Genomic DNA, 11,858 nt, shown 5'->3' with positions numbered 1-11,858 from the left:
TATTATAGGGTAAATGAGCAACATACCCTCTAAACTATAGCTGGAAGAGCATAGAAATTTTAAATTTATATATTGTATAAATTTTTCTCTCAACTTTTAGATTCTTAATATCTGACGCTAAACTTATTCAATTTTGAAAATGATGTTAAATAATTTTAAGATTTTTTATAATTTTAGTGAAATATATTAGAAGTAATTTATAAATAGGATAAAAGGAGAGTATACACATGAGTACTTATGTTTTAGAAAGTCTGCTTAATTATTGAATTAATTTAGGTAAATATATAATTATTAGGTTAATATGAAAGAAACCAATTTTTTTTGGTCCATAATTCCACTTTTCTTAATAAGATACATTCACACAAGGTTACAATGTTTTTACACACTTTTCACCAACCAAAAAAAAAAAAGTTTTTACACACCATGTGTATGAGTAGACAGTAAATGTTAAAACCCATATGATTGGGAGAAAAAAAATTACCTTAGCAACCCCATACTAGCTCTAAGCGCCCCAATTCCAATTGTATGAATAGGGCGGGATATATAGATAATGGCTGTCAACATTTTTTTGACATTTAATTTATGAAGAATGATAGTGAGGTCTCAAAAGGATTAATTAATTTAACTTAGGTTCCTTAATTTTCAAGAATTTACAAGTTTGGCTCTTGATTTTATAACTTCGTTGTGATGAATTTGTAACTTATTTTTTAAATTTTAACATAATTAAAAAATAATTAAATTTATTTTTTTATTAAAATTTAAAACACAAGTTATAAATTTATCATAATAAAGTTATAAAATTAATAGTCTAACTTACAAATTCATAAAAAGTTAATAGTTGAGATCTAAATTAAATTAATTAATTATTTTAGGATCTCTTTATCATTTGTCATTGTTGATGATGCTGAAAAGTTGGAACTTTATGCCGTGCAGTTTATGTGAAGAGGTTGTGGCATTTTGTACTTAACGAGAAAGACAAATATTTATTGTGCATATCTCAATCAATGATGTCACATTCTTTAAATATTATTTTTTAAATTAAAAGATATTTTTTATATTTGACATCCTAAAATATAAAGATAATTTGATAAAAATAAATTTTTATCAATAATATTTTTTTAATATTATTTTTTTATATATTCTTTCCTTTTAATATTCTTTTACAAATGGAGTATTGAATAGAGAATATCTTTTAAATTTATATTTTTATTTTTTTAAAAAATAAAATTATTAAAAGTATTTAATGAAATTTTTTGGTATGCATAATTTTATTTAGAAGACTTATTAATTTGGGAAGGGGGAGTATAAGAAATTTTTTAACTGAACTACTCCTCCCAAGAGTTGGTTAATTGTCTTTAAAATTACACTCTTTTCATATTTATTTTTATTTATTAGAGTGTCTTAATTGAAAAAAAAATCTATTTTTAAGCCACATTATTAATCTTTTATCATAAATTTTCTCTTTTACTTTCTATAAATATTGGTAAGAGAAGTAGGTTATTAAAATATATATTTAATTGTATAAAGTTAAAAAATTATTCAATTCTTGAACAAAATTAAAGAGTTAATTTTAAGGGTTTTCTTATTTCCTTGAAATCGATTTACAAGTTATAAATATGACTTGATGAGTATATAGTATATGTGAAGAGGTTGTGCTTTTATATTTAATCTGTGTTGGGGGGGAGAGAGAGAGAGAGAGAAATTTATTGTGCATACATGTATAAATGATGTCATATATTTTAAATATCATAAAATATTTGTAATTGAATTATACCTCTCAATAATGAGTTAATTGTTTTTGCAATTACACATTTTTTTCATCTTTACATTTATTTAATAGGGTATTTCAATCAGAAATCTTTATTAATCACACTTCTTAATTAAGAGTATTTTTTAAAAAAACTCATTAGTTACATTTTGAAAGACTCAAAATACCTAAAATTTTATAACTAGATATGAAAATAGATGAGGCTAAGCTAAGCCTTGTTTAAATAGACTTGAGCCTATAATAAAGGCTTAAAGCCTAAGCTTGTACACATGCATTTTTTTAGGCTTAAGTCTAAGTCTATCACAAGCTTGACCAAGATTGAAGCACTTTTAAGTAGGCTCATAAAAAGATTCAAAAAACAAGCTTTGAAACTTACATAAATCAATAACAAGGCTCAATCATTCAAACAAAAGAATATAAATTAAAAAATAATAATATAAATTAAATGTACTTAATATATAAATAATATATATATATATATTAAATAAAAAGACCTAAATAGGCCATACCTATAGACTTACATGCTAGGCCTTGAGAAAAATATGCCTAACCTATTTAATCAAATAAACCTTAAAATTTGCCAAATAGGCCTTAAAAATAGGACATGATCTATTTTCAACCTTATTTATAACATACTTCATAAAAATGTTCTATATTTTTGAAGTGAAAGATTTTTTATCCTATTAATAAATCATATATATTAAATTTTTATCATAAAATTTTTACCTTCCATTAAATATTGGTGAGACAAATTACATTTTTAAATTATGTATATTTAATAAAATAAAGTTAAAAATTTATTCAATTTTTTGGTTAGAAATAATGAGTTTTAAGTTTTTTCTTAAATTTTATAAAATATATTAAAAGTAATTTATAAATAGGACTAGAGGAGCATACACATACACACACATTTGAGAAAGTCTAGTTAATTAATGAATTAGTTTAGATAAATATATAAATGGGTTATTACAAAGGGATCCAATTATTTTTCTTCTATAGTTCCACTTTTCTTAATAAAAGATACATTCACACAAATTTAAAATGTTTCTAGGTATTGGTGTGTAAGTAGACATCAATGCTATGCTTGGCTCACATAGAAAAATAAAAATGAGAGAAAATGAAAAGGGAAAAAAATTGGAGCGATATAATTTTTTTTCATTGTGCTTGACTAGTGAGAGAAAATAGGAAGGAGAGAAGAGTTGTTAATTTTATATGACCAATAATAATTTTATTATTTTATAAAATATTTATATTATAAAATTTAATATTTTAAAATATATATATGTATATATAATTTTTATCATATATTATTGACTGAACAAAAATATAATTAAAATTTATTTTATCCAATATTGACAAAAACTATTTTATCCAATTTAAAATTTTACTTATTAAATTATTACATATATAATAACCTTAAAATTTAAAACCACAACCAAATATAAGATACTTAACTGAAAATTAATTTAAAAATTTAGAATTAGCATTTTTTAATTAATCTACAAATTAAATATATTTTTTTTAACAAAAATTCATGATCAAAATGTAATTACATTGCAAATATTATGATAAAAAAAGGGAAGCAAGTGGTAGTAACAAACAAATTGGTGGGTAAATTTGAAAATAAAATTTTCTCTCCAAAATCTTTCCATATTTGGAAAAAAAAGTTAGAGGTAAAAATATATAAGTCTTACATGTTATTTTGCCCCCACTTTTTTCTTCGTAGCAAAATATGAAAAAGTACTATTTTTTTTCAGTCTTTCCCCTCACTTTCTCTCCCCCTAACTTTTCTCTCCTAGCAAGCATAACATAAATGTAGATTTGGTTTCCTTGAACATCTAAAAATCTAGATAGTCCAAATTTTTCAGTTCTATTTTATATTTGTAAAAAAGTTATAAAAATTTTAATAAATCTAATCTAGCAACAATATGAATAATGCAGATTTCATTTGAATGATCCAATGTAGTATTAAAATTTTTATAAATTACTATCTGTATGTACTTTGAACAGTTTAGATTTAATATTAATTTTTTCAAAATTTTTATTTTAGTAAAAATAATATTAAAAATCAAGATAATTTCTAAATTGACACTTCAATAAAATTTACAAAAAAGTTGCAAAATAAAAATCTTAAGTCCAAACAATGCAAAGTATATTTAGATAGTTAATTTATAAAAATTTTAAAAAATTTAATATTAAATTGAACTATTAAAATTAAGTCTGTATTGTCCAAATTTTTGATAAAGTAAATTTATTAAAATTTTTACCTTAATAAATATAAAATAAAACATGTACATATGGACCGTCAGCATTAAAAGTCTAGATAGTCCAAATGTTTAAATAGTCATCAACTGATGAATATTTAAATCAGACCCCATTAAATGTTCAAACCCACCTGTTGAACGACAAAAACATTAGTTTATCAACCCCGTATCAGCCACCACAAGGAGCCCAAATTCCAATAGTAAGAATAGGTTAGGATATATAGACAAGCAGATGTAGACATTTTGTTAGTTTTTATTGTGGGTAATTAATTCAGATAGGTTAGACTTGATTCAGCTGGGCTCAATTTGGGAAGCTTAACACTTATTTAAACAAAAAAAAAAAGGGCTATATAATTAAATTCGGTCTTTAGCACTTCAGACTTTCAAGTTTATTATATCTAAATGCCCAACTGTCAAAATTATTTATTTATTTACTTACATTTTTTAAAGAAATTTCAATTTTTTTCTTTTAAAATTAATTATTTTTGTTATTATAAAAAAAGATATAATGAAAGATAAAGATTCATAAACTTAAATTTTGAAATTTTGAATTCAAATATGGCATCCATTCACTTCTCTCATCTATTTGTTATATCTTATGTTTTTGGATAATTGCTTCTCATTCTTACCAACAAAGTTTGTCTTGGAAGCCAATCTAAGTTTTGATTGAATTTTAATTAGGTATAATTGATTATAAAAAAATTAATTAATATGATTAATTTTAATTATAATTAATTATGTTATAACGTGATCATATTTAGATATATTATTTTTTTAAAATTAATTTTGATAGAATTAAATATGTTTAAATAATTTAGTTAGAATCAGTTTTAAATGTTCAAATTGCCATAAAAGAGATTGCTTTTGAAAATTGAAATTAAAATTCAGTACCATTAAACCTGCCCCTTTTAAGTGTGATCGACATTTCTTTGGGTAAAAAGAAATTTTAGATAAATTTAGTTTTGGGGCTCAAGGTTACAACAGCTCCCCCCCCCCCCCAAAAAAAAAAAAACATCCCCAAGAAAAGATTATAACAGAAAGATGGTTAATTTAAACACTTATTTTTTTTATAAAATATGGATCAAATTTTTATCAAGTGAATCACATCATCTCTCTAAATTATAAGATAATTTTGTTTAAAAAAATTTAACATCCTAAAATATAAGACATTTAAAAAAAAAGGTTTTATTGGTAATACTTTTTGATATTACTTTTTTCATATATTCTCTTTTTTTATTTTAAAAATAAAGTATTAAATGAAATATATTTTTAAAAGTTTATATTTTTATTTTAAAAAGATAAAATTATAAAATATATTTAATGATTTTTATTAATATGCATAATTCTATTTAAAAGTATCTTATAATTTAAAAAAGAGGAGTAGATACTATTGGGAATTCAGCTAATCATTTTTCTATGCACAATAAATCAAGTTGTTTTGAATATACGTTTTTTTAAAGCAAATAATATAACTCGATTTGTCATATATTTATGAGGAATCAATAAATTCTACATTAAATGTGATCCATTTTCTTTTGCTCCTTAATTCTATAAAAAAATTATACTCATCCCTATAATTTAACGAAAAAAAAGTCCACTGAGAGTTGTTGTGGGTGACCTAACAATCTAAATTGAAGCGATGAGTCATATGGTATCTCTAAGATGCCAAATTTTTTTTTGAAAAAAATTCTTTAATGTTTGTTACACTTTAAGGATAATCTGATGAGGGTATAATAAAAAACATAATATTTACACGAAAATTTTCATTAAATTTTCAGAACAAAATACCTCGATCACCTTTATTTTTTTTGTAATCTCCTCGCCGCCTTTTTAATTTCCTTTAGTTAAACAAACTTTTCCTATATTTTGAAAATATGTTGTTTAGTTTAGTCCATTACTTTCAATGGGAATATTCTAAAAACATATATTTTTTTAATTAAAACTTATGTTAAAACAAATTTTTGCCTAATTTACCTTCACTCTAATAAAACACTAACTAATATTATATTACAACTATTGCTATTGCTGCTGCAGTACTACTTATGTTGTTAGTTTTTTAAAAAACCTAAATAAACAAGTTTTTTGTGAGTTATAGAGTAATCCAGTCGACAATTGAAGGCACCTCTAAATTTGATAAAAATTTAAATTATAAAATTTTATAATATAATGAAAATTGATAAATTTTGTAATACAGCAAAGCTTGAAAATGTTTGTATTAAAATATTTTTCTTCATATAAAAATTATTTTTTTGGAAAATATAAATGTTCAGATAATTGTTATATTAAAGAGGTCATTTTTATCACAATAAATATTTAAAATTCAAAATTAATAGTTACTTAATGGTTGGGTGAATGAAAATGAAATCACAAATATACAAGGAAGATTTATGTAACAACAACAACAACAACAACAACAAGCCTTTATCCCACTAGGTGGGGTCGGTTATATGGATTGCAAGACGCCATTGTGCTCTATCATTTATCAAGCTTTTAGAAAATATTATTAATTAAGAGATCGCGTTCAACAACTTTCAAGAGTGTTCTCTTAGGCCTTCCTATAAGTTGGGATGGCTGGCCCAAAAAACAAGAGTTTAGTGGGAGGAAATAGTGCTTTGACGAATCATTGTTTTTTTTTTTAATGAAAAAGATACATTCATCATCAAAGATTGCATATTAGGTTCTACAAAATGCAAGCTTCTTATATATATATATATATATATTATATGCAAGCTTCTTTCATTTTCCTCGGGAGAAATTTTCACCTTTAGTATTTGATTGTGTTTGGAACATGATTGTTTCTAATAAAAGAATAATGTAATAAAATATCCAAAGTTTACGTCAAGTTTTGCAGTGATCCATTGATTTTATTAAGTTTCTTTTATATATTATCTTACATTTAAAATGTTTTTATTTTAATATTTAAAATTAATTATCATAATATTTTTATAAAAACCTAGAGTTCTATTATTATATACAAGATTGTCTGTATCTTTAGCTTGATCGAACATTAATTTTTTTTAAATATTTTAAAATTTAGCTAAAATTAATAAATAATGATAATAGTGAGATGATTTTTTCCATGAAAAATATGCGGAATATATAGAATAATGCTATTGTAATAAAATATAATTAGTTTCACTCTACTATATTTTTTCACTGTATTTTTATTGCAATTCTAAACTATTTAAATTAAATTTTAATTGTGCAAATTAATTTGTACTTTTTAAAAATAATAAATTTAAACTACTTCCTTCATCCTGGTTGTAATTTATTTGACTAGCTTGATGGATCAATCCCATGGAGAGGGATGAAATTGCTCTCTCTCTCTCTCTCTCTCTCTCTCTAAAATATATATATATATATATTATTGACAAAAAGTTAAAGTGAGTTGGATCTTTGTAGATCATTAAAATCAGAGCATGTTTCTAAACTTAAAGCACTTGTAAATATACTTACAGATTACCCATTGTTCTCAAATTGATAGTAAGATTTGAATTTACAATCTTATGAATTATGAACTAAATACTAACTAAATCAGCCAATCTTTGTTAGTACTACTTTATATTAGCTATCATTGTTTTGATTTTTTTTCCCTTAAAATTTTTTTTTGAAGCCATCATATTTTGTTAGCATAGTCGCATACTCAACTTCATATATATTGTGTTTATTATATTTGGGTTTCTATTTGGCAATGAGTTTTGTTCAAAATAGCTCAAGAAAACTATATTACAGGGACAAAAGTGATAATTATCAAACCATATGGATCAAATAATTAACTAAGAATCACCTAGTGATCAAAAGTCTCATTTTTCCTTTCAATTATTATATTAAAAGAAGCTGCCATTGTGGTAAGAAAAAGAAAATGGATGCCACAAATAGATTTGGATTTAGTGAGTAGCATAAATCTATTCATTCAATGAGTGTCTCACGTGGCATAATAGCATCTATTGATTTAATCAAATGATTACTAGAGATTTTGTCATGTGATGCTTAGAAAGTACTAAATCTCATCTTTTGAATTAGATCACAAATCATATCAATGACTATTCTAAATTTTTGGAAGCGAAGGTGTATATGAGGGATATTTTGATTGTGAGAGTTGTTTTGAATTTTTTGAGAGAAACGTATTTGGGATTTGGATGATGAAATCCAATATTTGTAATTGTAATATTTATTGAGTGAGTGGATTTAAGTACTCACTGGATCCAAATTCATTGCAAGAGCCTTCACTGGTTGGGGTCTATGCATTTGTTATTCCTATCAAATTCTTAGTTGGTTTAGTAAAACAATAAAACTAAGTATACATAAACAAAGTTGAAACTCTTACAATAACAAAGATTAAAGTTTGATGAATTATACAATATCAAGATAGATTTACTTTTGATCAGATTGCAACATTCAACTTCTTCAACATAGGAAGATACACAAGAATAAACTCAATGCAATATTAAAAAGCATAACGTATATTAAGCTAAATTGATTTGGGTGAAAGACTTGCTTAATAAGAAAATACACTAGAATGACAAAAAGGACAATAACGTTAAATATATTTTCTTGTTCTTATATATAGGACATGTAATCTTTAGTGAGACACATTGTTGTTTGAGCCATCATTTGCAACTTTATTGTCATTATTGATTTCTTGTAGATCCAAATGTTGCATATTCATATCATCTATTGGGGATGAGTTATTGATATTGAGTCTTGCTTGATCAATTGGGAGACGAGGGTCAATGTTAACATTGTTGTTGGTTGAAAATGGATTATCTTCAAGAATTATACCTGTAATAGGAAACAAAATTATAAGACATTATATTATCATGAAACATGATGGTTATTGAAGAATTCATAGGAGCTTCAACCTTAAATGTTGTTACTTTGTGTTGTTGTCATTTGCATAGTGATTAACATTTATATATGCTTAGTGGGCAGTTCCATTTAATTATACTTGAAGAGAGACTTGGAGATAATGAGATCAATGGTTCTTCAATCCTTTAAAGCTTAGTGTGTGACCTATCTAACTCAGCCTCCCTTTGCCTTTGAAGTTTGCTTGCACTAATATTGGTTGTCCCATCATCTGTAACATTATTGTCATTAGTTATTTCTTGTAAATCTAAATGTTGAGAATTCGTGCCTTCTATTTGGAATGAATTATTGATGTTAGGTCTTGCTTGATTAATAGGGAGATTATGGCTAACTGTAAAACGGTCACCTATAATAAAAAAAAGCAATTTCTCAATGATTTCATTCACAACAGATGCTTTCCAAGGATTATACTTACAAAAGAAACAAGCTTTAAGACATTTTTATGAATGTGATGCATAATGAAACATTTAAAGGTGCTTCATTACTAAATGCTGTGATTTTGTGTGATTGATGTTGTGTTGACGTTGTTTTTGCATAGTGATTAACTTAAAGGTAAACTCTATTTTGATTATACCTAGAGAGAAAGTTTAAGACAATGAGGTTGATGGTTCTCCAGCCCTTTGAAGTATGGTATGGGACTAACTTAACTCACTTGCACTATCATTGATTAGCCAATCATTTGCAACATTATTGTCATTGGCAATTTGTTGCTCATTTAAATTTTGCAAATTCATACCTTCTCAAAAGGATAAGTTATTGAAACAAGGTCTTGCTTGATGGATTGAAAGATTAGGACCAGTACTAATTGTGTTATAGTTAGAAAATATTTGATTTCTCAATAATTCTATTGAGTATAAATTCTCTCCAAGGATTATCCTTACAATAGAAAACAAATTTTTAGACAATTTTATGAAATGTGATACCAATTAATGAATTTATAGGAGCTTCAATACCTTGATGTTGTGTGTGTTTTTGTATAGTGATTAATATTTATGACTAGAGGTAAGTTGCATTTTAATTGTACTTGGAGGAAAAGTTGGAAGCAATGGGATTGATCGTTCTTGAGCATGAAGTGAGGTACGTGACCTACTTAACCGAACATCCCAATTTTGTGAATTCGTTGGGCCTTCTCTTGGGAGTGAGTTATTTGGATTAAGCCTTGCTTGATTGAGTAGGAGATTAAGGTTGACATGAATGGTGTCATTGAAAGGGCAAAACATGTGGTTTCTTAATAATGTTGTTGATGATAAATTCTCTCGAAGAACTATACCTACAATAAAATACAATATTCTATGAAATTATTATGGAATGTGATTCTTGTTGAAGAATTTAGGAAGTTTAACCATAAGGGTTGTGACTCTACCATGTGTATATGTGTACTTGAAAGAAAAGCTTGAGGCAATGGGATTGATGGTTCTTCAACCCTTTGAAGTCTTCTTTTCGACCTTCTCATCTAAGCTTCCCTTTGCCTTTATAATTCCTTTGCCCTAATATTGATCACAGGGTTACCTTGCCATCAGAGTTTGAAGAGTTTTGAGATGCCATAGAGAAGACATTGAAAAAACTTGCAAATAGTTCAATGATAAAAAGAGAATGGGTAAATTAGATGAAATGATTTCATCAAAATGTCAACTTATAGCATAACAATATCATAAAATGAGATCCTTTAAAGTTCTTCAAAGGGAAATATTGAAAAAGGAGGGGTCCACATGCATGGGATCCATACATGAAGATGAACCTCGCCTTTCACATTCAAATATTTAAGATAAGAATAAGAGCATATAAGTAGCACCACATGTAAAATGCATGTAATTAGCAAATATTAATATCATCTATCATAAATTACTATGAATTAGAAGAATGGTCATTTGTGCACTGAATAACAAAATTATTATGTTAGTGTTTTATGTATTTTATCAATCAAAATAAGTTTTTTAATTATATTTTATTTAATAAAAACAAAATTATTTTTTATTTAATAAAAACACAAATAGCGCAACCCTAAAATAAGACCAATAAAGGAAGGAGATTTATTATTTGTGAAAAATATTAATAAACAAGATTCATTGAAATGCTTTGTCCATGAACAATCTCGTTCATGAACAAGCACACATCTTAGCTTCTTGTTCATGAATAATCTTACTCTTCCATCTTGCTTAAATAATCAAGATAAGAATACACATGCATGTCTTGTATAATGCATAAAATGCATGCAACTATCAAATGTTGATATTGTCTATCATAAATAATTAAAAATACAAAGAATGGCTAAACCACTATAAAAAAAGTCATATTATAATGGTTAGATTATAGCGATTCTACATAACTACTACAATCATATGATATTATTGTGGTTTTAGTGAAACTATTACTAAATTTTACATCTTGAACCTCATTATTTGGCTTTGAACTAGGGTTGTATTAGCATAAAGGACAAACAAGACAAGACTTCAGCCTAACCAGGAAGAAAAGACTAGGTTAGGCAACTCATGATCTGGTCTGATCTGGATAGAACCTGAAGTCAGGCTAGACTGTACTTGGTCTATAGAACTAGAAGATTGCCTCTCAGTAGTCCAGTACCTCACTTTGTTTTTTTCCCTTTTTCCTTTATGAGAGGGAAGAATTCAACTTGATAAAATCAAATTAAGATGATAAAAATACTTATAATCATAAAAAAATTTATTATAGAGCCTTTTAGTTTAACCAATTTTGATACTTCAATAGCTAATTTTAAAAGGCATGTCTAATGAGTCTATGAGATAAAAGTAAAATAATCATGTTCTTTAGATTTTTCCTTTTCTTCTATTTAAATACTTCTGAAACTAAAGAAAAGTAATTGAAAGTGTAGGATGCATTGTGAGGAAGAGAAACAAGATGGGTCCTCTTCTTGCAAGGGATTGAAGTAAAATCTTGTAATGAGAAAAGTAAGCATCAATGAAGAAATGATTGAATGAAGGGTG

This window comes from Prosopis cineraria, unplaced genomic scaffold (genome assembly GCF_029017545.1).
Source record: "Prosopis cineraria cultivar Desert tree isolate PC_DT_omini unplaced genomic scaffold, ASM2901754v1 PC9, whole genome shotgun sequence".
Taxonomy (NCBI): Eukaryota; Viridiplantae; Streptophyta; class Magnoliopsida; order Fabales; family Fabaceae; genus Prosopis; species Prosopis cineraria.
This window is presented reverse-complemented; position numbering follows the sequence as displayed.